A 25,376-nucleotide genomic window follows, 5' to 3' on the forward strand; every position below is an offset into this window, starting at 1 on the left:
GAAGTCAGCACTGAAGAGAAGTTTCTCACTGAGGATGTTACTGTGCCAGCATCCCTCCAAGATAACTGCAGGGAATATAGAAAAAAATATTTCCTCCTTATCATGAGAACCTTATGAGTTTGCTCCTGGTTTTGGTATCTTGAATTCCTTCACAGTGCTGCTCTCTGAGCACCGGTGCCTGGAGCAGATTCGATACCATGCTGTCAGTCAATGAGCCCCCAGCACGTGGCATGCCCACGAGGCAAATAAACCACAGAAGAGGGAATTAGATGGAGCTAGATGCAAGATATGCATCCACTGGAGCTGGGTAATTGTTCCTCAAACTCTGCTGATCGTAAAAGCTTGCTTTAACTTTTGTTTCAGCTGTCGGGAAATGGAAAATACATAATATTCCTCTTACATTCCCCTCACATGAAATAAAGATGCCAAATATTTTTTCAGGCGTGTCTTGCCATCTGCTTCGACAGCAATTAGCTCACCAATTGGTGTGGGAAAAGTTTCATTAATAGATGGTGAAAGCATGCAAAAAGCCTCAAAACTCAAAGAGCGATGCAGGGATGCTCTTTATCTTTCTCTGGCATGAGGTAGGAAGGGCCTGTGATGCACTGCTTTGCAGGAGTTGGAGACACTTAAAAGAAGTGGGAAGACAACCCAACATACTGAATGCCCAATATTACTGATTTATTTTTTTTAAGTAAAGACACTAAATATGGCAATCATATTAATATTTCTGAGCCAAAGAGTGGGTGAGATTTATAAGACTTGTGGGTCAGGACAGTGGTCGCCTCTCTAGCCTGCTTCCTGTGAGATCTGAGCTGATGTTGTCGCAAGAGTGGTGGGAGCGAAGCCAGGACTTACCCTCTAAGGATTTAATTTGGAAAGCCTTGTAGTTGGGATTCCCTCCTCTCTATCTATCTATCTATCTATCTCTCTCTCTCTCTCTCTCTCTCTCTCTCTCTCTCTCTCTCTCTCTCTCTATCTCTCTCTATCCATCCTTCTGCAGTATGGGACTTTCCAGCTTAGGGCTATCCAGTCCTTGAACTCTCTACAATCCACAAATCCTTGTAAAACGTACAGGTCCAGCTGCTCTGCTCCGGTGCTTTGCTGCAGAGAAAGAACAAACCTTGAGGACGGTGGAAAATGAGCTCTGCTTGATTCCTCTGCCTCTCCTGACTCCAGGGCCAATGACAGTAACAGTCACATCCCTCTTCCTGGAGGAAGATGGGCCAAACTGCAGAGGAAGGCACCAAACAGGGTGTAGACTATTACTGTGGATGTAGGTGTAATGTATTAAAAATCCTGGTGCCTGTAGCATGACTGCAAAACTGGGTTGTGGAATCAGAACACGAGTGGTCCTCTAAAATGATTTTGCTGCCATGATATTGCCAGTCCTACGGGCAACTCTTCCTGCCAACCATTTCCTCCTTCTCATTGATCTGCAGTAATTTTTTTGGTTACATTTTTGGTTACTTTAAATACTTTTGGTTTCTTTGCTTACCTTGAATTATTTTTTGGTGTTCCTTTGTGTTAAAGTTGCGTGGTATTCATAGTGTTCACAGGTTGGGTTCAATTAATTCCTTTGTACTTCTTTCCCCAAGGTTATTCCATTTTTGAGAACCACTCTAGAACACGTGCAAATTGAGTGTGGATAAAGACATCTCTTGCCAACAGATCTGTGTGCTTGGTTCTTTCCATGGACTGTAGTCTGGAACTTGGCACGCCTTTGGAATCTTTCCTGGATGAACAGTTCTGGACTATTCACCAATATTTTTTTGAAGCCAGAGTGAAAATAAACATGAGCTTGAAATGATGGATACCAGCTCAAACCCAGACTTCCCCTGTGTGTGGCCAGAACTGAGATTTAATTAATTTGGCCCCTTTTAGATTATGATCCTGTGTCAGAGTGAGGTTTTTAGTCTGGATGGCATGCAGTGTAAATATAAATACAGCAACTTACTGCTTGTAATATATTTACAGCCTCCTATTAATTCCTAGTGACATTTTCCTTTTTGGCTACAGCAGGAGAAGCTGTGGCCTTTACTGTTGGAATTGTGTTTGGTACCTTCTGATGGCAACAAAACCTGCAGATATAGAAGCATGATAAATGCTCAGGCATGAAGGTGAGAAATTAGTCCATTTCTGAGCAATCTTAACATCTGCTGGAATGAGCAGAGTTTATGTGGGTTGTGCAATTTCAGCCACTGTTCACTTTCATAAAAGCAGACCCATGATTTTTCTGTCCTCAGACACTTGATAGTTTTGGCTAAAAAAGTAGGCCTGCTGCCAAAATGTGTTCAGGTTTTCAAAGTGTCTAATTAACAACAGGGATTGGTTATGCCTGGAATAAAAAGTATGTAAGGCAAGGAAAGAAATCACCTGATCCAATGATGAAAGGGTTAAGGAGGAATTAAGGAGAAGGAAAAAATAAAGGCTTCTAGAGTTGTGTTTAATTTTTCAGTCTCTTTGCTGTCTGCTAGTCCTTTATGTGAATGCTAAAAATTTCATAAAAAAATTAAAAATGCATTTTATAGACCAATTTAAGAAACTGAACTTGCAATTCTAAGTTTGGAAAATTGCACTTATATTTTCTGACAGAATCTTACATTTGTGACTAAGGGAAAACTTGATTATTTCAGTGAATTGCTGGAGAAGTACATGTGAATCTCACTTTATCCATTCTCACCCTGACAGATTGACTTGGAAACCATGAGTTTCAAAGAAGGTAAAGGTATCAGATGAGTTCATATGCAGCAGATGGGTTTTCTGCAAAAAGTCTCAGATTTGATAAACTTTCAGAAAAATTTCGCATGACTTGCTGGGGGAAAAGTATCTTTGTTGTGAATGTTTGCTGGTCCCACCGAAGCTGATGCTACTTTGGCGATGGATTCACTTCAGCTGAGATTAGGACTTTTTTTATAGACCTGTGTGAGCACTGAAGATGAAGACACCAATCATTAAAGCTGTGTCAGTGTCTCAGCAATGAATTGATGTTCTTTTTGGCTAAATTCAATGTTCTTTGAATGAAAATCCTTGATTTACATTTCTCAACTCTTCATGCGGGGCTATTAAGCTGATGTCTTGCTACTGTTTGTGGAGCCACCGAAGAAACAAGCAAAAAGGGAAAAAATGCCATCCAAACAACAACCCATGGAAAATATTGATTTAAATTTGGTGGCTGCTGTTGAATGTGCTTGTTGTTCCCTCATGCAGGCACAGAACACATTGGTGTTGCAGGTAGGCCATCTGACAGCTTCCTTTCAAAGCATTGCCAAACCTGCTTTGTGGATTAGTCAACAACTGTTTCCTGAATTGTGCTTGCAGCTGTTTCCTCTTCTTCTGGAATAAACAGTTTTATCTGAAAAAAGCATTGACAAAGGCCAAAGTTGCACCCCCAGCCTGGCCAACTGATATAAGGGAAATCACATTTTCTTGGTGTTTGTAGAATGAAAGTCGCAGCCGTTACCATGGGAATAGTCAATTTATGAAAGAAGAAGTTTTGAGGAGGCTGAACATTACCACTAATCGAAGTGATTGCAGTCAAGACAAAAGGTTAATGTTCAAGATCTGCTAATTAGGAGAGAGCTACTTTTCTGCTAATGTGAGGATGGATGCAAATGAGTTCTGTTTGATAAAAATGCTGTTGTCCTGGCTAATCCCTTGAATTTATTATTTTGGATACAAGGATTAGGTTCATCCCTAGTATAGTATCCACTGATTTGTTTTCAAGTAAGTGTAAAATTAATGGGTATAAACAGATGCTATTTCCTGGAAAGGTTCTTTCAAATACATTGCTATAATATATTTTAAGTGTTATTACTTTGCATTCCCTATTTGGAGACATTTTTCTCTGTTTTGTTTTGTAATTTGCAACTATTGATGTCCTCTCTGTCCTTTTCTCTCTGCTCAACACATTTTCTAGGGTGTAGAAATTACTATGGTTCTTCAGATTTCTCCTTAAATGTGCTAAAAATGTTATCAGCAAAGAGAGAAAAGGCTTTTTTATTCTGCTGCACTCCCTCTATTGACTGACTGTGCCAAGACAAAGTGAATAATATAGTAGTCATCATCTGCAAACAGAAATGTTTGGGCCAGATCATCTCTGCTCATATGAAGTGCCAAATTTTCACTCTCTTCAGGAGAAATGCATCTCTCCACAAGTTCTAAAAATACAGTGTCTGTTAAATTTCTCTTTAGAGCACCCATCTGACATACTTCTTTTAAGCAGCTAATAATTTAAGAAGAATTCTCCAGTTTGCCCTGAATTATTTCACAAAATAATCCTTATTAATTAATTATTTAAAAAAATACTTAATTATTATTGACATCATATTTTTGTGAGTCCTAGCTGTTTAAATAATCTTGGGCTCTACATTCTTCTATTTATTTTCACTTGCAAGTAGCCTGCATTATCGCAAAAGCCTTTATCTGTGTAATTAGTTTTACATGGATTTTGTAATGAAAAGTGCATGTGAAAAAAGGAATGGTGTGCTGGATATGTCCCCCAAAATGAAACCAGTAACATCAAAGCAGTGATAATGTCAGTACCACACTGATGGAAGAGCTAAAGTGACACTCTGTGACCAGTGGATGCAAGCAGTGGGTCCAGGCAGTTCTAGAGGGTGTCACAGCACTGTGATACTTCCAGCTGTGTGTTAACCTCTAACTCCAAGGCTGTAATTTTGTCCCCACTCTCCTATCTGGAAGAGTGTTTAAAAAATTCATAGCTGCTTTCATTCTGTACAGCCTAGATGAGTGTGTGGCATGTACACTGCCTTCCCTGCCTTGCTCTTGTTGCTCCTTTAATTAGATAATACTAACTTACTTCTACCTGCAGGCATCTTCCTCAAGGCATTTCCAGGCAGCAGTTATGTGCTTAGTTAGCTCTTCTCTTGCTGTGCTAAACAGGTCAGCTCTGGTAGTGTCTTCGGATGGGAAATCTCCTTGTCCCCAGGTTCTACTGGAAATCCCCACTCTTATGTTCTATGGCCTCATTTGCCTTTTTCATCATGTTACCTGTTTTGTCACTCTCTCATTGACAACTGTACTCGTCATTTGTCCTTACTGGGTCATCTCCCATGTTACATTTTCATTTTCTGCCCCCGACCTTGTTGCTGACCCCATTTCTTTGGCTCACGTCTTCAAGGCGCTTGTATCGCTTCACTACTCCACTGACATTAGAATGTGCAGGTACTCTTCTACCTTGGTCACAGTGATCAAGAGTTATGGAAGGACAAGAGTAGCCCCAGAATGGATCGCGAAGATCCACTGCTAATCTTAATTGATTTGATGCATCCCTTCTTAATGGCACTTACTTGCTATTATTTCTCCTTTAGCTGTTTTTTAACTATGCAAAATGTCTTAGTCCTCAGATTCCTTAATAGCGTATAACACGATGTCAAATGCATTACTAAAGTCCTGAAAGATGAGACCTATTACACCTAATTTGTTCACAAAATCTTTTACCTCATCTAAGAAAACTATATGGATAATTTATATGGTGTCCTCTTGCTAAATTGCTGTTGCACTTTATCCCATTTTTCATTTACCTCTGTGTCTTTATATATTGTCTCTCTCAAAATGTATTTTAAAGCCTTTCATACTAATGAGGTCCAATGAAATAGCTTGTAATTTCCCAACTGCCATCTCCTCTTATTTTTCTTCACTGATTTTTTTGTAAGTAAAGAAACCATATCTTCTATTTTTCAGTATCACTCCCAACTAGACGGTGCTATTAAAAATATTTGTCACTGGACCAGCATTACATGTGAGAGGAATTTTTAGAAGTGTGAGATGGTGATTAATCAAACTTCAAGCATTTAACTCTTTGAATTGAGTTTTTTGCTAGCTCTGGTAGTTTCTATTTGCGTATCCACATTCTTATTATTCACCTTATCTTTGTCTGTAAATTTAACCTAAAAATTTCTGATTGAAAATTGGGGGAATATACTTGAGGCCTTCCTTGTGTTGTCTTTAATCTCTTTTTCATCCTTCCTCCACAGTGGCACAGCATTTTTTTTTTATTTTTTTTTTATTTTTTTTTCTATTTATACTACCAAAGAGCCTTTTACTATGTGCTTTAATATTCTTTGCAGGACAGAAGTCAGTTAAGTTCGTGGGAGTTCAAACTTTATCTTTGTACTTCCTGACTTCTCCGAAGTTTCTAGCTTGTGGACAGTACTTGTGGCATTGTGTGAACTCTGCTTATTTCCAGTACCTCCATTTTTTTGGTTTCTGGCTGCAGTTTTTTAAAAGCTACTTGTTCAATTTACTGTCTCTTTTCTGTACTACAGAATAGGTATAACTCGAGAGAGTTTAAATGCCATTTTTATTGTCATTTTACAATACTTTACTGTGTTACTGCAATTCTTAAGTTCCCATGCCTACCTTTCTTCTCTCTTATGTGAATAATCCTCCTCATGTCAGAATCAAGGCTATGAAAATTATTTGTGAGAGAAAAGGTTTGCAGATTAGGGTCTACATTCCTTGAAGTACTTTCACCAGGTACAGCATTTTTTCACAGCAGTGGCTTTTTTAGCTGTGCTGTAAAAGCTGTTTAAGAGATACACATGCAGTATCAAAAGGAATGCAAAATGTTTTGGAGGATGAAACTGCTTGGAAACTGAAGAATGCAGGGATTTATTCAGGTGCCCAGTATTTCTCTAATAGCCTTTTTGCCAATCGACTCATGTTTTATTTCGGTCTTTTAAGTATTATTAGATTTTCTTTTGGCACACTGGTGATTTGCAAATGTACAAGTACTGTTCTGAGTGCTTGGGAAAATGGTCTTTCACAGAACTAAATTGTTGCCTGAAAAAAATCTTTGGTAACTACTTATTGCTTGGATTTTTGTTAAGTCTCAAGATATGTCATGGCTGTGTTGCACTAACAGTAGAAAAACATATTTAGCATCTGACTGTGCCCCAAAGAGCTTGCAACTGAAATATGTAAAATACATTCAGCACCTAAGGAAGCAAACATCATTTTCATGTTTACTGTGAAAGGTGGGAAAGAAGCCAGTGTCACTCATCTGGGGCACAACCAGTAGCTGCACCCAGTCCCGTCGATTTCTCAGTCTCTCAGTTGCAGGAATGTTTTTTCCTATTTTCATCCACTACAGTTGTTAGTAGGAGTAGGAAATTTCAGTAGGATACTGGGAATAAAAGGAGACAAAATTTCATTTATCTTCCTGCTGTTTCACTTTAATAATCTGTCACCATACACAAAGCAATTGGTAAAAGTAGAAAGTGTGGTATGTTCTCCACCGCAGCCATTGCATTTTGTTGCCAATCCGGAGGGAATATGCATTAGCCATTAATCTGTTACAGGGAGGAGGCTGTGGATGGGTCAGAACACAATTTGTCTGTTAATTTGCAAATATTGAGCAAAAGAGATGAACAGAGAAGTAGATGACAATGCAGAAAACATTTTTTGGCATTTTAAAACCTTTCTTTTGAATTGAGTCCATTCATAAGTAATATGATGCAGAGTTCTGAGAAGATATCAAAAAGTCTCTGCAGATTTAGATTTTCAGATTAGCTGGTGAGCTGCACAAATGTGACCTGAATTATGACTCTCCTGTGGTTCCTACTTATAAATCCTTTTTCCACTACAAATAAACTTTGAAATATATTTAAAATAATGAGTTAATGAAAAAAAGAGGGTTTTTTTAATGGACACAACTACTTTGAGTAGTGTAACTTTTTGCTGTGAGAATGAAAAAAAAAACCTTCTTCAAATCTCTTTTGTATGTAACTACATTCATTTACTTCAGCAGCGTCAGTGAATCTAAGTTTGACTGACAAAAGTCAGCTGGAATGTCACTTCTGTGAGTGTGTGTCAGAAAGATTCAGGAGAGGTTAGTGAGGAATCTGTGTGTGTTTCAGTACTTCCCCAATATGTCATCTTCCCATCAAAGCAGGATCCTGGGCCATAGAAAATCATGGAAGCAGAATTCTGTTTTGAAGCGTGTCATTTCACGTATGTACACAGCTATTATTTCTCTCTCAGGCAGTGAAACTATGTACTCTATTTAGAAAGAAAGAGTTTTTTGTATAACTGTAATTATGAAGAAATTCCCTTCTGTCAGGGTGGTGAGACACTGGAACAGGCTGTCCATGGAGGTACAAACCTGGCAGTGTTCAAGGCCTTCAGCAGCCTTGTCTAGTGAGAGGTGTTCCTGTCCAGGGCAAGGCGGGGTTGGGGCTAGATGATCTTTAAGATCCTGTCCAACACAGACCATTCTGTGATTCATTCTATGGTTCTGTGATTTCCAAAAAGAACAACAAATCTCATAGAAGTGCTTGCATAATGTTATATTAAGGAATTTCAAGGAAAATCTGATCAAGATGGTACTCAGACGATGAATAGAATTTCAAGCACCATCACAGTGTTGCAAAGAGTCCTACAAGAAGGTCTCCTCTGGCACCAGTGTTGCAGTTACTCACCTAGCAAATCTTGTGCTCAGTAATTCATTTCAACAGCAACAAAAAAATACAAATAATTTTATCACTGATAATGTTTTTTCCTCAGTTTCTTTTCTAAAACAATCAACACAAATCTTTGTTCTCTTATTCTTCATGTTTTGAGGGGGGTTTTTTTTGTTTTGTTTTTGTTTTCTTTTCAGGGAAGAAGGTGTTCAAACAATTGGAAACTTTTCAATCAAGAATGTGGAGATAATAGGTTAAATAGGGCTGATAATTCATGGTAAGGGAAGTTTTCTCTGTGCTTGTTTTCTGAACAATATTTTCAGAAAAAAGGATCTTAGCCTTACGATTTGTAGTCCTGCATGAACTTTTCAGGAAAGCAATTCTGCTATATCAGGGACATTCTGTTTGTTAACAGGCTGTAAAATAATGGGTGTTGATTTAAAATTCAGAGACACAAAAATAACTGGTTTAGTTTTTGGATGCATAAAATATACAGATTGCTAGTTGAAAAGAAACCCCATACCATTTTTTTCAATGCTTGTCTGTTAAAAATGAAGCATGTTTTTGACTTTGCTTATAAGCCTATGTTGACTTTTCCGAGCTCTGGAGCATGAGCTGCAATACAAATAGAATGGCAGAGCTATTTACCCAGCAGTTGTCCAGACAAACTGACCTGATTAAGGTGAAAATTTCTCATTGCAGCAGTTTTCTATGGGTGTTAGGATATTTTTAGTGAAAGGGCATGTTTTTGTGCAGGTTTATTTTAATAACCCCCCCCTCCCCAGACACCAAACAGTCAACTTAAACATTTATTACATATTTTAATTTAAATAAGTCTCCAGAGTGCCTTCTGAGGATGACAATTTAGATGCTTATTTCTCCTGTTCTACTTAGGGGCCTGTTTTCCTGTTTGGACTTAGTGCTCCATGACATGCCACTGTCTCTGCTTTATGGCTGTGGACATAGCCTATTTTGTGATGAATTGAGTGAAATACAGTGTAGTAGTGTAGCTACACAAATGAATGAGAATATGAGTCACTCAAACTTTAATATCTGTGAGTGCTAAAGCTTGTATTTAAAGCTCCCCCGGAAAACTTAATTCTTTTCTGCAAGAGGAAAAAACCTGAAAATATTTTTAATTACCTCTAGACAGCTAGTTTTTGTTTACTGTTGAATACATATGGTGACTTTGGTAAAATTATTCCACAGGATATAAGTTAGTATTTTAGCCGTGCAGAAAACTAATACTGTGAGTGAAAGGCTCAGTCTGAATTTTTGTACAAATGATTTCATCTGACAGGTGGAAGAGAAGGGTGATTTTAAGTCAGAGGCATGCTGGGCTATTGGTATTCTTCAGCCATACTCTATTTGTGCAGAGAACTTTTTTGTTGATGTCTCTATTAATCCTCTCTCTCAGTTCATAGCATTTGATACAGAAAGCATTTTTTCACACAAGCGTTGTGCATGTGGCATGGCCCACACAACTGAAATTCATCTGTGAACTACAGTGTCAGCTTGACATCAATTACTGTCTGTGGATCCAGGATAGGTATCTTTAAGCATCAAGCAACAAGCAGAAGTTGTATTTCAAAGCCTTGAAACCTGGTCTGAAGCTGCTAGTCTGAAAGCTCTCATCCAATTTGGATGGTATTTTCTCAGCTTGGATTGCTTAATCAATGCTCTGTTTTCACTTCATTGGCAAAAAATAATACAAAAAGAAAGCTTCTCTATTAACAAATCATTTGTCATTTCCAAGCTGGCAGCAGAGGTCTGTGCAGTCATGTCTACTGAGTTGCTAAATCTTTATGCCTTCTTCTGTTTGGAGAGTCATTAGGTTTAGAATCACTTGCCTCTACAGGGCTGATCAGGATGGCTTGTTTTAAAACATGTCAAAAATGTTGGGCAGCAGCTTGTTAAAAACTTCCACATTATGGATCATTCTGATTGACTGGGCATAGTTTAATACCAGTTTTGCGATTATTTTTCATACAGGTTGAAAAGATGCTTACACATCCTAATTGAGACTTTAGTCTGGACTTGGCACAGAGCTATAGTGCATCTAAGCTCTTCCAATTTTTCTTCATATTAATCCAAAATATGTTTATTTTCTCTCTGTTAATTTGAAATCTGAGTAACTGCTGCTCAGTGCTATTACAAGACCTTGCCCAGAGAAATTTTGAATGCCCCATTCCTAAAAAAGTTCAAAGCCAGGTTAGATGGGGGCTTAGAGAAACTCAATCTATTGGAAGATGTCTCTGCCCATGTCCGAGGGATTGAAACTCGATGATTTTTAAGGTCCCTTCCAACCCAAACCATTCTGTGGTTCTATGACTCTGTGACTGTTGAGAAACTGATTTTCAGAAAAGCTGTTTGCCCACATTGTCTTCAGCTCAAGTCAAGTGTCGCTGCTTCTAAACACCAGTGCTACACAGTCAACCTAAATCTCTGAAAGAGACTGAACTGCAGCCCAGCCCTCAGCCCATCACATCAGACAAACCTGGTTGCCAAGGGTTTGTGTCCAAGCACAGAACAAGTGATGTGTGTGCATATTTCTGTGCCCACCCTGACTTCCATCCAGTAACCCTCAGCACGTCATAATTGTATCCTGGAGTCTCATCTGCCTTAAGACAGCGAGTGACCTTGACTTGGAGCAGCTACAGAGCAGGCACATGTTTCAGCTGACAAGGCCTCTGGCAAAGGGGCAGGTGGGGAAGCCTGTGGAAAACCTCTGTGCCAGAATTCATTTGAACTTATTCTTTTCGTGACTGCAAGGTGGATGGGAGATGGAGGAGACCAGAGCTACCCTCCTCCTTTACTCCCTTTTATTTCAGGGAGTTGGTCCCTGTCAGGGAGAAAGAAGGGCAGTCCCTGTCCCCAGGAAGAGTTTTTTGAGTCTCTGCCTTTGTATGCACCATGTGAGGGTATGACTTTTCTCTCATCTCCTCCACCATACCATGAAGACAGACTCTCCTCTCCTTGTATAACTAGGTTTTCAGAGCTCAGCAGCAAAAGTGCAGACCTTGTTCTTCTAGAAAATGACATGACATTTTGTTAGTGCCAGAGAGAATTGGACTCCAGTATCCAAAGACTGAATTTAGGTCTTTTTTTGAGCACTGCATTTCAAGTTAAATAATTTTGTTTTCTGACCAATTCATAGAGAAGAACTACATCTCTGTTTCCTGTCTTGTATGCTATAAATGCAACTTGATTAGATTATATTTATTGTACTTTGAGCTTCAAATATTTCCTGCAGTTTCCAGGAAAAGAAAGGAAGGAAAAGTAGGAGAAAAATTGTGACATAAATGACTTTGGTCTAATTTGTAACTTTCAGATTTTGAGTGTTTCTTAATTTGATTTGCAGGTGATGATTTGCTGGCAGAATAAATAAATCATAGAAAGTGCCGAGACTGCACAAGCATTTGCTGTGGTATTCCTACATGAGGAACCTTCATTACAGTCTTTCTTCAAGTATGTTCTCTCCTGGGGTAAGTGTTTCAGACACACAATCTTCTCCTGTGTCAAGAGTTTTCAGCAGAGGGAATGAGATGAGTTCTGAAAAGTCCAGCCCAGGTCCTAGACTTTGTTGTCAGAACTGGAAGCTATAGATCATAAACCTAGCTATAATCATGTTAAACACATACAAGGTTTGGTAAGGCTGTGGAGTGTAGTAAACACCACAGAACTAAATTACAGGTGTCACTAACTTTAGTTTGTGTTTCCTTTGTCCCTGTGAAATGGACCACATTTGCACAGGGTGTAAAATTCTTTACTTGGCTGTTTACAGAAAATTAATTTTTTTAATACTGGCACCTGTATTTTAATTTAAGACTTTCTGAATTATGTCAGTTCCTCTAAATAACTAAAAAAGACTCTCTTGTCCAATACTAAAAACAAGTAAACAAAAATCTATTAATAATTCTGACAACTAACCTTTGGAATGAAGACCTAATTAGTTCTTATTGAGCTTGGTCCAAAGATCATTGAAGCAATTTGGAGTCTTACCATTAAAGTTAATTGACTTTAGAGCAAAATCCTCAGACATGCTGGTTTAGCAAGCAGTCTCTGTGTCACCCATCAGCAGCATCACCTCCAGACAGACAGGCTGTGTGAGCTGATTTGTTTGACGTTGTTTCTGGTAAGGATGTTGCTTAAGTTGATTATGTCCCTGTGGGCTAATAGAGAACCTAGAAAAAACTTTGTGCCCTGGGTACCTGTTTATGTGGCAGTCACCAAAGCCTGCAGGTTTCACACATTCCGGTGTCAAAGTGGAGCTTTCGTCAGAAGTGTCAGCATTAACAAGATTTTAAACTGCAGGCGAATATAGAGGATCATTTGATCCTGGCAAGGAACTGTTTGCCTCAGCACTTGTGGGATAATGTAGAGTAAGCAGCAAATCATTGATGAATCTGTAATGCAACACCAGTCCCAGGAGTACTCGGGCAAAATTGCTGCCAAGAAGAAGGAAAGACAACAAAAGTGATTAAATGTAGTAAAGGATTCAGACCTTGGGAGATCTTTAGGGAGAAGCTTCTTATTTTAAGCATAAAGGAAAAAAATAGTACAGAAATATGTGCATAAAGCTTTCATTCTGGCTTAATAAAAACCATAAGGAACCCACAGATGCTGAATGTTTACTGAACCTTAATTGGCCTGGAATCATTCTTGCAGTTACTCTGATTTTATGCTTGTGGTAATGTTGACTTCTGGCCATTAGCCACGAGTTTCTAGTGAACCTTTTGCACATTCTACCAAGCCATTAATTCTCATCATTGTTAAACACTTTACATGCTTTTGCTGTCGATAGACATAATTAATAAACATAGGTAAAAATTTACATTGATAGAGCAAGGTGCTTGATCATTGCTTGAACACTTAAAACATGTGGAAAATTCACTAACAATATCCAACAATACTTAAATGTGGATTAGAGAACCTCAGTGGAATTGCATTGTCACAATGGTGTATCACATCTGTCAACACAGAGAGGTTGTCCTTAGCCTCACATTTCAGTGGATGCCTACTTGCTCCTCATCTCTGTTTTGTCTTGTTGCGGGCTGCCATAGTTCTAATAGAGATCCAATGAGATCCACACAGGTTTTTCCATAGTAATGGCTGGGACTTGTACTAAAAACCTTGGTACTTGGGAGATCACCTGCTCCTTTTCCATCTCTGTGGTGTATTCACTCTGGGAACACAGTTCAGTCACTCCAGCCAGTTGTAATAGGGTTGACAGAACTACTTTCTTTGGGTAATCTGCTTCGTGGCACAGCTTTGTTTCCAACTATATTGCTGTACCTGGAAGAAGAGTTCAAATTCCATTTGGATTCCCACGTAACTTAAGTAACAAATTTGGTTTAGTCAGTTTCAAATAATGGCATAGAGGTTAAAAAAACCCCTCCCTATCACATTGATTATCCTCAGAGTAGTCCAGTCCCTTTGCAAATTTATTTTGAAAACTAAGCAAGGTTATACTGCAATATTAAATACAGTCATCTATTTAGATGAATGCAGTTGCAAAGCTCTGGCTAGTATCCTTATGAAGTTTAAATTAAAGTACGCATTCCACCTACTGATACCAAAAATACTGAGTTAATGCACCAAAAATAAACATTCATCTAAAGAAAACAAAGAGGCTTTTAAGTGATCATTCTGAAAATTTCAATGCCATTTTGCAATAATTTGTGTTGCATGATTTGTACTTGAAATATTGTTTTCTACTTGCCCTTAAATATGCTTCTCTATTGTTGGACACCTTTTACTTTGCACCAGCTGATTTTGGAGGTAGATGAAGATGAATGTTAGTCTTTCATATGCTGTAGCAGGGGGGATGTTCTTTGGACTGCACTGGGAAAAAAAATGATGTAAGGATCTCTAGCTTCATGTTTATATCCAGGCCAGCAGTCATCCAAAGAAATTTGTCTCCTAGGCGCCATCAGAAAGGGGGCAGGCAATGTAGATGGGCTTGGCAATGAGGCCCTGCCTGTACCAGTACAAAAGGGCCCCATAAGGCCTTTCAAGTCTGCAGTAAAGCACATGCTCAAGGGATTAGGGTGGAGGGAAGAAGAGAATCAACTCTTCTTTTTATCTGAATTCACACACACAAAAAAAAGAAACATTTTCTCTCAGGCACAACCAAGGTGGAAGATGATGTCTTACTGACGGAGGAACATGTATTTAGTGCCATGATTTATTAAGATTTGTGCTTGTTTTCTGAGAAATACATGGAGCCTTTTGATAATGCTAGATGATAGCAATCTGCTCTCTGGGCAGATGTGCACATAATAGATGGTGCCTGAGGCATATTTGCCCACATTTGGTGAAATCTCTTGTTTATCTTACCACATTATTTAGTTTTATTGTATTGACTGTTGAGAACAGTATCTTCTTCATGTTGGAAATTGCTACCTTATTTATAAGTATGCAGATTTTAATAATGCAGTAACAGTAATGATTTTTTTTTTCTAAGTGTATGATAAAAATAGTGCCACTCTTTTTCTGTGGTTGAAGACACTTCAAAATTGGTGGACTGGTCATACTGATTTTGAAATAATCTATTTTTGCTGTTGTTCCAGATGATGTAAATTAATGGAAAATGTTCTCAGAATCTGGCTAGACAATGCTTTTGCTTTTTGAGAGTCTATGCACTATGTTTAAGAGTTTTGCCCTATGCTCTCAGCTGGGATTTAGATGGGATCATTTCCTTTGAAGTTTTGTTGTTAAGGTTCCAGATCAATACAGGATTTATGTTCGCATGTTTTCAAGTACACAAGTAGTCCTTCTGAAATCAGTGAAAAAAGTTCTGACTTAATTGATGTCAGTGCCAGAACTCCCACTCACCTCAGAAAGGCCATACCTAATCACATTTTTCAATCTAGTTGTTTTGGGGCAAGGAAAGGGAAGATTGTTCTGTTTATTACCAGTGAATGAAGGGTATTCATATGTTAAGATTTTATAACAGACACAGTGGAGATATCCATGGAGAACTGTCAGAAATAATTATTTCAGTTTCATAAAAATCTTCAGTTTTAGTAATTCCAGTTCTTTATTTTGTCCTTCTACATTATGTATTAATGTTAACCATGTTACTGTGATGACGTCAAATGTAATCCAAATGGTTTAGACAGCATTTAGATACAATTGATGCAAAGCTTTTTACCATATCAAACTAAAACCGTTAATCGTGTCAAAATAAATTGTTTTGTCATTACCAAAATGCTTTTGTTTTGGATTCCTGAATCTCTTTTCTTCAAGCCATTTGTTTAATGGGAAATTCTGAAGTAGTGACATTCTTTCTGATTTAGGTCATCATCAAATTTTGAAGGGTCAGAGTTTCCTGCAGAACAGAAATTCCAATTTTGACCATCTCTCAGTGCAGTGAGTATTTCATTCACTGTGACTGTTTGCCAACTCAGTGAAAAGCTGGATACTAAAGTGCTGTTCAAATTTGGAGCTTAGCTGGCTAATATTACTGCTGATCAAAAGAACATGAACATATGGTTATATTGCTGGACAAATACATTGTCTGTGATTCCTTGGTTTTTGAGAAGATAATGAGACTTATTACAATTGCTATTCCTCAGATACTCCATTTCTGATTGAAAAAGATTTTAAATAGAACCCAAGCTTTTGTAGAGCATAGAATGTTTCTTCTACCTTCCTTCTGCACTCAGAAAACATCTTCACAACCTACATAATAAGCCAGAGTCACAAATAAGTCATATTTTTACTATTAAAAGCTTTTGCAATACATTGTTGTGCAATATAGCCACTTTTATTGAGCCTTTTATTAAATTCTACTTGTTTCTTAATTTCTTGTTAGTCATAATTTCTTGGCAGAGCACTATATACTAACAATAATTCTTTACCCTCTTACCTGGTAACTTTATCTACAGAACCACATGTTGTTTTTCTTTTACTGTAATTGTGATGGGCTGTGATTGAGTGTCTTAACACTACTTTATACAAATGTAGTGTCCTCTGTTTAAGCGGAACGCGTCTCATTCTATACATGTGGTTGCAAAAAAAATGTACTTTTGGATATTTCATCACATATTGAAAGTGCTGAACTCTTGGATAAGACTAGTGCCTGGCTGGTGGTAATATCCTAGAATTTTTTCTGCTTGTTTCCTAAAATATCTGCATTGTCAGAAATTTTGTTCACACAGAGTCATGGAGTGCTTTTTCAAACAGTGCTGACTATGGTGTAATAAATGTCCCCAGCTGTTTTATGAGAATCTTTAACATAGAGGCTGAGTGACAAGTAGTCACATAAACCTTCTTCCACTGTTGTAATGGACCTTGAAAATCTGCTAAGCCCTGGAGGACTAGGGAGGTCATAAGGAAAGGCAAGATATAAAAAATAATATTAACACATCATTAGTGTAAGCAAACATAATGTGATTTTGCATTTAAATGAAATTTTATATACTCACAGGAAGCATCATCTAGCAGTTAAGGTATAGAATTGGGAACTGAATGATGCTGCTTCTATTCTTGGCCATGAGGCTGAAGGTTTTGTTCTAAATAGAGAAGAGCAGAGGTCAAAAATATACCTGAATAAAAGAGCTTTCTGTTTTTAATAATAGCACGAGATAAGGCTGTATGCCAAAGCGTTACATAGAAACAGAGCTTTGATTTCAGATAAGATTTCTATGAAAACCAACTCAGAATTTCATAAAAGGGACAGATCAGAGTTAAATAAAAATGGATATGAGAGGAAAGTCCTACTCAGTCTAAAATCATGTGAAGAGAGGTATATAAGTTTAGTCTGAGGTCAGCAAACGCAGAAAGTACTAAGGGTAGTAACAGCACAATAATTAGTTAAAGGGTCACAAAATGTGTCCATCTCATACACCCATGAAATTTCTGTAGCTGTCTGGGCAAGGATATTAAAAGCCTGCTTTTGTATGAATGTAAGATTACTCACACAGAGAAATTTGTGCAAAGTCCAGGGTGTAATTCATGGTCTTCACAGGGTATGAGCCTGCAGTTTGAATGGGAATGGATTCAAATGAAGTCATTCCCAGCTGTGCTCAACTGCACAGGTAATATGCACATGTGAAACTGCCACATGAGAAAAACAGAACTTAACTGAGACAGCTTGGAAAGTTTGACCCCAGGTACACAGAGCTTTGTCCACGTTTTCTTGTCCTAGCACACCTTCATGCCACCATTGGGTTTCACTCTCTTTCTACAGTATCCAAGCTCTCCTTGAGCAGGTCAGCTATTGATTAAAAAAGCTGGAATTATTGTACTATAGATATTTCTTCGGTTCATAGTCTGCTGCTCTGTGTTCTAGATTTGGAAGGTGGTGGTGTTGGGCGTTCCTGAAGTGCAAAAGTATTTATTTCCAAGAAAAGAAAATATAGAGGGCTTGGAATCACGTAGGGGCAGAACCACTTGTCTCTGGCTATCGGGTAAACATCTAATGCTAAGATGTTCCTGATGTGTCCTATATGCTCGACATGCCCAGTGTGTCTCCAGCCTGGAGACTGCTGAGCACTTCAGCATGTCTTGTACCTCAGATCTGTCAGGATTTCAAACTTAGAAATAGATGTAAGATTCAATGTTGTGGCGCTGGCACACTCCGTTCTGGTCTAGTGACATTCATCCAGCAGTTGAGAGATCCCACTTCTTCCCACTTCAAGTCCCACCTCTGCCTAAGTAGATAGGAATTTGCATTTTCTGCCTCTCTGGGGAAGCACCTTAAACAACAGGCTCAGAATAAGCTTTGAGAAAGGATGATGGGACAGGGAGTCAAGATTGTCTTTCCCTTGTTTCAAACTGTTCCAATTTCAATGAGGTGATTAAATGTTCATTGGATTGGGGGGGTGCAGAAGGAGAATTAATGAACTGTACCAAGAGATAGAGGAGAAGAGGCCAAACATTTTCAGATTTTGAAAGTGTTTGAAACTGGAATTTGATATTCCAAGTGAGAGCTCCATGATGTTTGGAGAGGAGGTTGTCTGTATTTTGTGAGTAAGGGATGGCTCAAGTACCCATCTTCAGGAGACAGTACATAGTGGTGAATTGTGCAAGTCCCAGCTCAGGACAGCACCTGTGTTGGGAGGGTGGGGGGAAAGAAGGGCACTTCCATCTCCAGCAAAATCACTCATCCAGCTTCACCAGATCAGCCTCCCAGGTGCTCTGTGCTGAGGCACCTGGCTGTCCCCATCTAACAGCACATCAGTCTCTGAGTCATACAGAGTGTCAAAGCACCAAGAACTGCCTCTGAGGATGTAGTACTTTGTACTTCATGCATCGAGAATCCCAGTGATACCATAAACCTCTTTGTAAAGCTCTTTAAAATACCCAATGAAAAATGAAGTAGCACTATTTTGTCTAATAAGAATTCATCAAAAAATCTAAGAGAGGCAAGGTTTTAGAGGAGATACTATCTTTTATTAGATCAACTGCTAAGCTTGAAAGAAGCAGGCCAGTTTTCAGGCACAAATCTCTTCTTTGTAATCTTGATCACTGCTCATTACCACAAGGAGTTGCAAAGTCAACCTCCCAGTTTGTCTCTATCTTTGAATGCCTTTCTCATTTTGTTGCAGGAAGATGTATTTTCCTTTATATTGCTGATTTCATGATTATTCCTATTAGTCATCTTGCCTGAAGTGTAGTTTACAGAAGCTGGACTGAATTACCTTTTACAGCTCCAGAGACTTCTTTGCAGCAGCAGACTACCCATCTGGCATGTTCCGTTTGCTTTGCGCTTCTGGCTCTAACCTGAATGTAGAGAGCTAAAAAAGTGGGTCCAGCATTTTGCACTCCAGCAGGCACACATTCAGGAAGTAAATTTATTGATGAAATATTTAATAGTTAATTAATCAATTTTTACAACTGGAATTCTAAAATTGCTTAATTTACTGAAGTTAAGTTACCCCAATGCACTTGGGTTCATGGTTAAAAAAAAAAAGTTAATTCCTTGAGGAATAAAAAGAAGAAGCTGGAGGCAGAGAGGAAAAATAATTACTTTTTTTTTTTCTGTATTTCCAAAACAACTATCAGCCTTCTGTGGAAAGTCAGTCTTTGTGTCCATTCCCCTACTCTTCTCTAACTGAAAAGTATCTAGTCTGATATCTTTCTGCAAATGCTCTGCAGAGGGAATTGAACCTGTTTGTTTTGTCTTGTTTTCTCTTTGATTTTTCTCCTTAAAATCTTCGTTAGGCTTTCACAATTTATTCATGGATATGCATTAACAAGAAAGCAGAAGCTGGGTAAAAAAATAAAGACAATGAAATTTGTCTGCAACATTTGCCCCCAGTAAACTGAACACTCTGTTATGCTCTATTTAAAGATGTCTCCATGAACCTGTTAAGTTTTGCATCTGTCCAAATTCAAGGCATTCTGAGATGGGATTTTGTCTCAAGCTGAGTCCTGAGGCTGAAGTTCAGCTACTGAAGCACAAATGTAACTGCATATTTTTTCATTGTAAACAGTTTTCATAAAATGTTGGTTGACTTTTGTTATTTTCAACTTCAAATGAAAAGCAAGTCTTCTCCCAATTCCCAAATATTCATGAATATATTATGAATATACTATCAACTCCGGCAAACAAACACCTGTACCATATGCTCTGAGTTCAGTGCATTATTTATGGAGCAAAACATTATTCATAGGTATGAATAAGGGTAGTGACACCTTGGCCTTTTGTTTCCCACTCCTTTCTTCTTGGTCCTTCTAATAAACCTGCAAATATAAGGAGGACTTCTGGAGGAGTCAAAGTTAAGAATTGTGGTGAAAAAACCTGGTAACTGTAAGAATAACAGGGCATAAAAAGTCAATTGCTTGCAAGGTGCTTTGATACAAGAAAGTATCAAAGCAATATTGCATCATGTCTTTATTATAAGACTATAGATGCTGTGCAGAGCAACATTAATGAGCTCCTCTAAAACTTTGGAGAAGGTTAAACCAGTCTTAACTCACTTGCTGCTTTGGTCTAATTTGGGTATACATTAATATCTCTACAGTTTGATGCTGAGGAGTAGATGGAAACCTGCTACAATCCACTAAACATGCTGTTGTGTTCAGTTAACAAAACCATCAGAATTCATGAAACGCTAAATATATCCAAAAATTGCTTAAATTTGCAAAATAAATTAGAATAGAATAAATCAAAATAAGAGCAAATGCAAAGAGGGAAATAATAAAGTGAAATATTACATTTAAGTGTAAAAGATACTGAGACATTAACATTGGTTTGCATTTAAGAAATTACTAAAATGATGTTTTAGAATTGGATGCAAAATTTATTGGCCAAGAATTGTTCCTGAGCAAGGCAGCATTATTTGTTCTAATATTGGTGAATTCATTACAAAGAAGCATGATTGTAAAGATTTCCCTCTCCACTCATTCTTCCATCTCTATTCCTTTCAGAATTGTAGATATACTTCTGCATGTCACCAGGATATATTGAAATATAGCACATTTCTTGAAAGCTGTTCAGTTCCTTCCCTTTTGTGCAGGTGCATGAAAAATTCTTTTGTTGGCTCGGGCATTGATAAAGTAATAGCAATTTCTGCAAGCATAACTATTCAACTTCATTATTTCTTTGGAGAAATTCCATGGAATGGAGCAGGAGGAGTGAAATTGAGGGAATTTATTGCAATTTAAAGTAAAAAATATTGTTAACTACTATGAAATAAAAAAAAAGAAAACAAAACTTGCCTGTATTTAGTTACTGGTAAGGTTTTGGGATTTTTTACATGAATGTCATTTGCTTCCCCGTAGCAGATGTTTCCAATGCATGACCCATACCTATCTGAGAGTATGAGAACCACTCTTAGGGTGTCTGTAGAACTTTGCTAAGACAATCAAGCCTGTTTAGTAAATTTTAAGGAGCTGCAAGCAAAAAAAAGTTGAAAACTAATGCTCTATGATAGTACCAGTACAGAACTAGATAATTTTTTTTCCCCCGGTATTGTAATTAGGCTCTGAAGGTCCTATCCTAAAAGACTTGGAGTCAACAGGAATACCATCACTGACTTTTAGGGACTTAGAATGTCAATTTATTGGAATTTTGTTTGTCTTTAGTGTCTTTAATGCACATAAGAAGATACTTGAATAGCAGTAATTGGAATTTCCTAGTTTGGTCATTTGGCAAGGCTAGGAGGCTGGAGATTGGTAGTGCTGGGTGTTGTATTGATGCTTTTCCACTGATTGGCTGGATGACCTTTCAGCACTGACTTGCCCATTCAGCCCACAGTTAATTTATCGTGAAGAGACAGAAAATAAGAAGAATCCATTTTTTTCCTTTCAGAATCTAGCAGCTGTGAAATTTAAAATAAAGCATCTTCAGCAATTCTTGGACAGTGAAAGAGGCAAAATGCTTGAAGGCAGCAAAACAGAGGTTTCTGTGCCTGCAGACAGATACACAGTGGCTGGTAGCCAAAAAGATTTTTCCTCATAATAATAGTTTATTCTTCTGAGTACAATGGAATACAGAATAATTCCACAAAAGATGATGTTGTTACTGCAAGAACAGAGCTTGGCTCATAAGGAGCAGAACTCTTTTGCCTTTTCCCTTGTGGAAACTGGAAGAAAGAAGTATAATGTTAAGGAAAAAAAAATATAACAGTGGGAGGCTGCTGTGGTGGTGACCAATATTCCACTGCTTTAAGTCCTTACGCTTATTATATTGTGTGTTCTGGATTTAATTACAGATCTGGAGTGTAGTGCTAATAAGGCTGCACAGTTTTGTCTTCTTCCTCTCTCTGAGGCAGAGCTAATTAAAAAAGGCATTAATTAATATGTGCTTTGAGGTCCCGGAACTTTAGGTGATTAAAATATTCTGAGTAATATATTATAACTTATAGCTCATGGATCACTGTGAAATGGTTTAATGGCACTGACTGTAAAATGTGACCTCTCTCAAATGCCACACCCGATAGGGAACAGAGCAGATGGAATTGACCAGCTCTGTGTCCCTGAAGAGATCTGTTGAGCTGGCAGTTCCTGGGCTCCCTTCACAAGCCAGCCACAGGGGAACATTAATGGCAAAACCTTTGCATCTTTGATTCCAGTACCCTTTTCTGGTGCAAACACATTACCTTTTAGTCCAGTGCTTACAGCCTATTTTTGGTTTTACATCTGCTCTAGAAAAATTGCAGGTTTGAGTAAAGCATTTTTAAAATTTCTTTGTGCTCTTAGGTCTCTAATTAACCCACAACACCTTTGTCCTTTTCTTGTGGGTAATGCATAGGAGATAATTACTCAAATATTGAAAACATATTTACTAGCTTCACAATTTCTGTTTGCATCCATTACTGACATTTTGTGATGGTTATGATCAAGGCATGTGCACTGTCAGCAAAGGAGACAAGTAGACCTTTTGGTCTAGAGTACCTATTTAGAATTTGAATTCAGGGAGCAGTAAATGTGGCAGTGAATGTTAATAAATGTTAGAGTCAAGACTTCCCTAGTGCTAAATAGGACAGTTCCTGATCAAACAGGACAGCTTTTAAGTGATCAGCACTGTGGTGCCACCCTTACAGGCACCTCAGGGATGATGATGCCTTCTCCTTCACACCCCTGATGAGAGGAGGATGCTCATTTCCCTGCTATGATATCCTTCAGGTCTCCTACAGACATATCATTAAGTTAAACAGTCCTCTGCTTTCAGGAAAAGGGTTAAAGTTCTGCTTTTAAAAATGACCCTTATCCCCCTCATACACACAGCAAAATCTTCCTGTAAGAAAAGACTAAACCTAAATATCCTGGCTTCTGAGAATTTTTAATTTGTATCTCGATTTCTAGGCTACTTTTTGGTGCTGATTTCTTCTTATAATCACCATGGCAGCAATACTTAACTCATTTTGTTGAAAAAAGAAGCTTTTTCTATACTTTGTCTATGAAGAACTATGCCAAAAAAAAATTTGTAATTTATTACATGACAACACAAAATTGGAAGTCTGCAATCAGTGGGAAGTAAAAGCTTTCAAAAATGAAGCTACAAGGTGATAAGTTAAAATTGCTGGTTGTCACATCCATCCTACTGCTTTTATCCATAACTGCTCTGTTCCTTTTATAAAAGCTTGGATTTATTAGCAACAACTGGAGGCCTTCAGACACCACCAACCCTTGTAGCTCCCAGGTTAATGACTGGTATTAATTACTACCAATGTACAAATTCCTAAGGCTCTGTACCAGCTGCTATGCTTTTATCTCAGATGCATCTAAAAATGCAGTCTCTAGCTTGATTTAAATGTCACCATCTTCAGCTCTGAGTGTTACTCTAAGCTGAAGCTATTTCCAGGTCTCGTGAATAGTCGTATTTATGTTTGACTGGAAAAAGGGTCAGTGATTGCAGCAAAATGGGCCTTCACACAGGTTCCAAGGGGAAGAGGGGAGCAGGTTCTTTGGTCTAACCTCCTCTCTCTGAATGCAGTCATTTCACATGCAGAATTAAGGAACTGTATGATTGGTCACTTATATAAAGGTTAAGGAACAAAGATACAACTCTCTAGACTTCTTCCCAGCCTATTGGTATCTGTCTTGTGTTGTATTTTAAATAGAGTGAGACTCTATGTTGCTCTTCTGAGCTCTTCTTCAGCACTACGTTCACGGAACCCCCATTCTGGCAGAGTCTGAGGCTGCCATGAGCGCCATATCCCTCCAGGAAACCCATTGGGCTGGTCCTTCCTACACACCACCTGAGCAGCCTCTTTCATGCTTTCTACTCTGACGTCTCTCATGCTGAGGGACTCCCCTCTGCACGCATCCATCAACATCTACTTCATCATCACACTTGAGAACTATTTGCTCTGTAGATCCATTTGTGAGTCCCCAGCAGAGTACAGGACAACACTGACAGCCAGTGGGCTGGCACTGTAACTTCCCACTGGCTAGGGCTCTCTTGTGCCCTTCTTCCCGTGCCCATGACAGTCCTCACCAAAGGACATGGGAGATTCTAAAAATGTACAAGGGATGACTGAAGCTCATGAAAATAAATCTACTGAGCATTGCAAAATACTTGGAGCCCACATTCAGAGAAATAAGGTCCTGAGCTAAAATCATTGAAGGCAGAGAGATTAGCAAATTTTAACATATGGTTGTCCTGTTCTTATGATTCCATAACCATCCACTTATGGCCATAATTTATGCAGTTCTTTTAAATTGAAATACCAGAACAAGACATTGTCAACAGTCCCAGAAGCAAAAACTGTGCTCAGACATCTCTTAATGTCAATTCTGTAAAAACAGGGTACTCTGCTGGAGTGGACAGACCTTTGGTCTAACCCCCTGTAGTCTTTCTTAGGTTTTGCTTTTATGTATCTAAAAAGTATTTCACTCTTTGTTACTATTTTTATTGTTTTTCCAGCGGCACAACTTGAATTAGTTACACACACACACACACACACACACACACACACACACATGCATCGACAATATTAGAACAGTGACACCTAAGGCAAACACCCCAAATCTCAAGTTTTACCCCCACATCCCAGTAACAACAGAGATGCTCTGAGAAAATGCACATTGGAGAATTTCAGTGATGTCTTAAGCCACAATATTCTCTTAGAGAGCTGCTGTTTCAATCTGAAGCAGGTAAAGCGGGTCCTGCTGCACCTTTTACAAAGAATTTTTGATGGTTTCCGTATGATTTATCCAGTGGCACAGTGTGCGAGGCTAAAACCCACCATGGGTTTTAGATATTTTGTTAGTGCATTTTCTACCAGTAGAAATTTAATGGAATCATTTTCTGCCTTTGAAATACCAGATGCCATATTGATCTTTCTCTTATAAATGCTGTTACTATGGATTTTGATGCCTCCTTGCTTATAACAAGACACAGAGATTTGTTGTAGAGCATGTTCTCTGTATATGTTTTGTAAATGAGCATAATTTGGAGTGATAGAGATTGCTTTTCTTTCTTTTCTTTCTTTTTTTCTTTTTTTTTTTTTTTTTTTTTTTTTTGACCTAGAGTTGAGCTACAAAAACAGT

General features: G+C 38.2%; 1 long non-coding RNA gene across 2 annotated transcripts in view; it reads left to right on the forward strand.

The window, feature by feature from the left end:
- LOC134422030 (uncharacterized) overlaps positions 1 to 25,376 on the forward strand; it is a 79,663-nt gene that overhangs the window by 5,668 nt on the left and 48,619 nt on the right. For both annotated transcript variants that reach the window (XR_010028719.1, XR_010028720.1), the window contains exon 2: positions 11,788 to 11,911. This is a non-coding gene — a long non-coding RNA (uncharacterized LOC134422030). The remainder of the gene's footprint in view (positions 1 to 11,787; positions 11,912 to 25,376) is intronic.

This window comes from Melospiza melodia, chromosome 1, assembly GCF_035770615.1.
Source record: "Melospiza melodia melodia isolate bMelMel2 chromosome 1, bMelMel2.pri, whole genome shotgun sequence".
Taxonomy (NCBI): Eukaryota; Metazoa; Chordata; class Aves; order Passeriformes; family Passerellidae; genus Melospiza; species Melospiza melodia.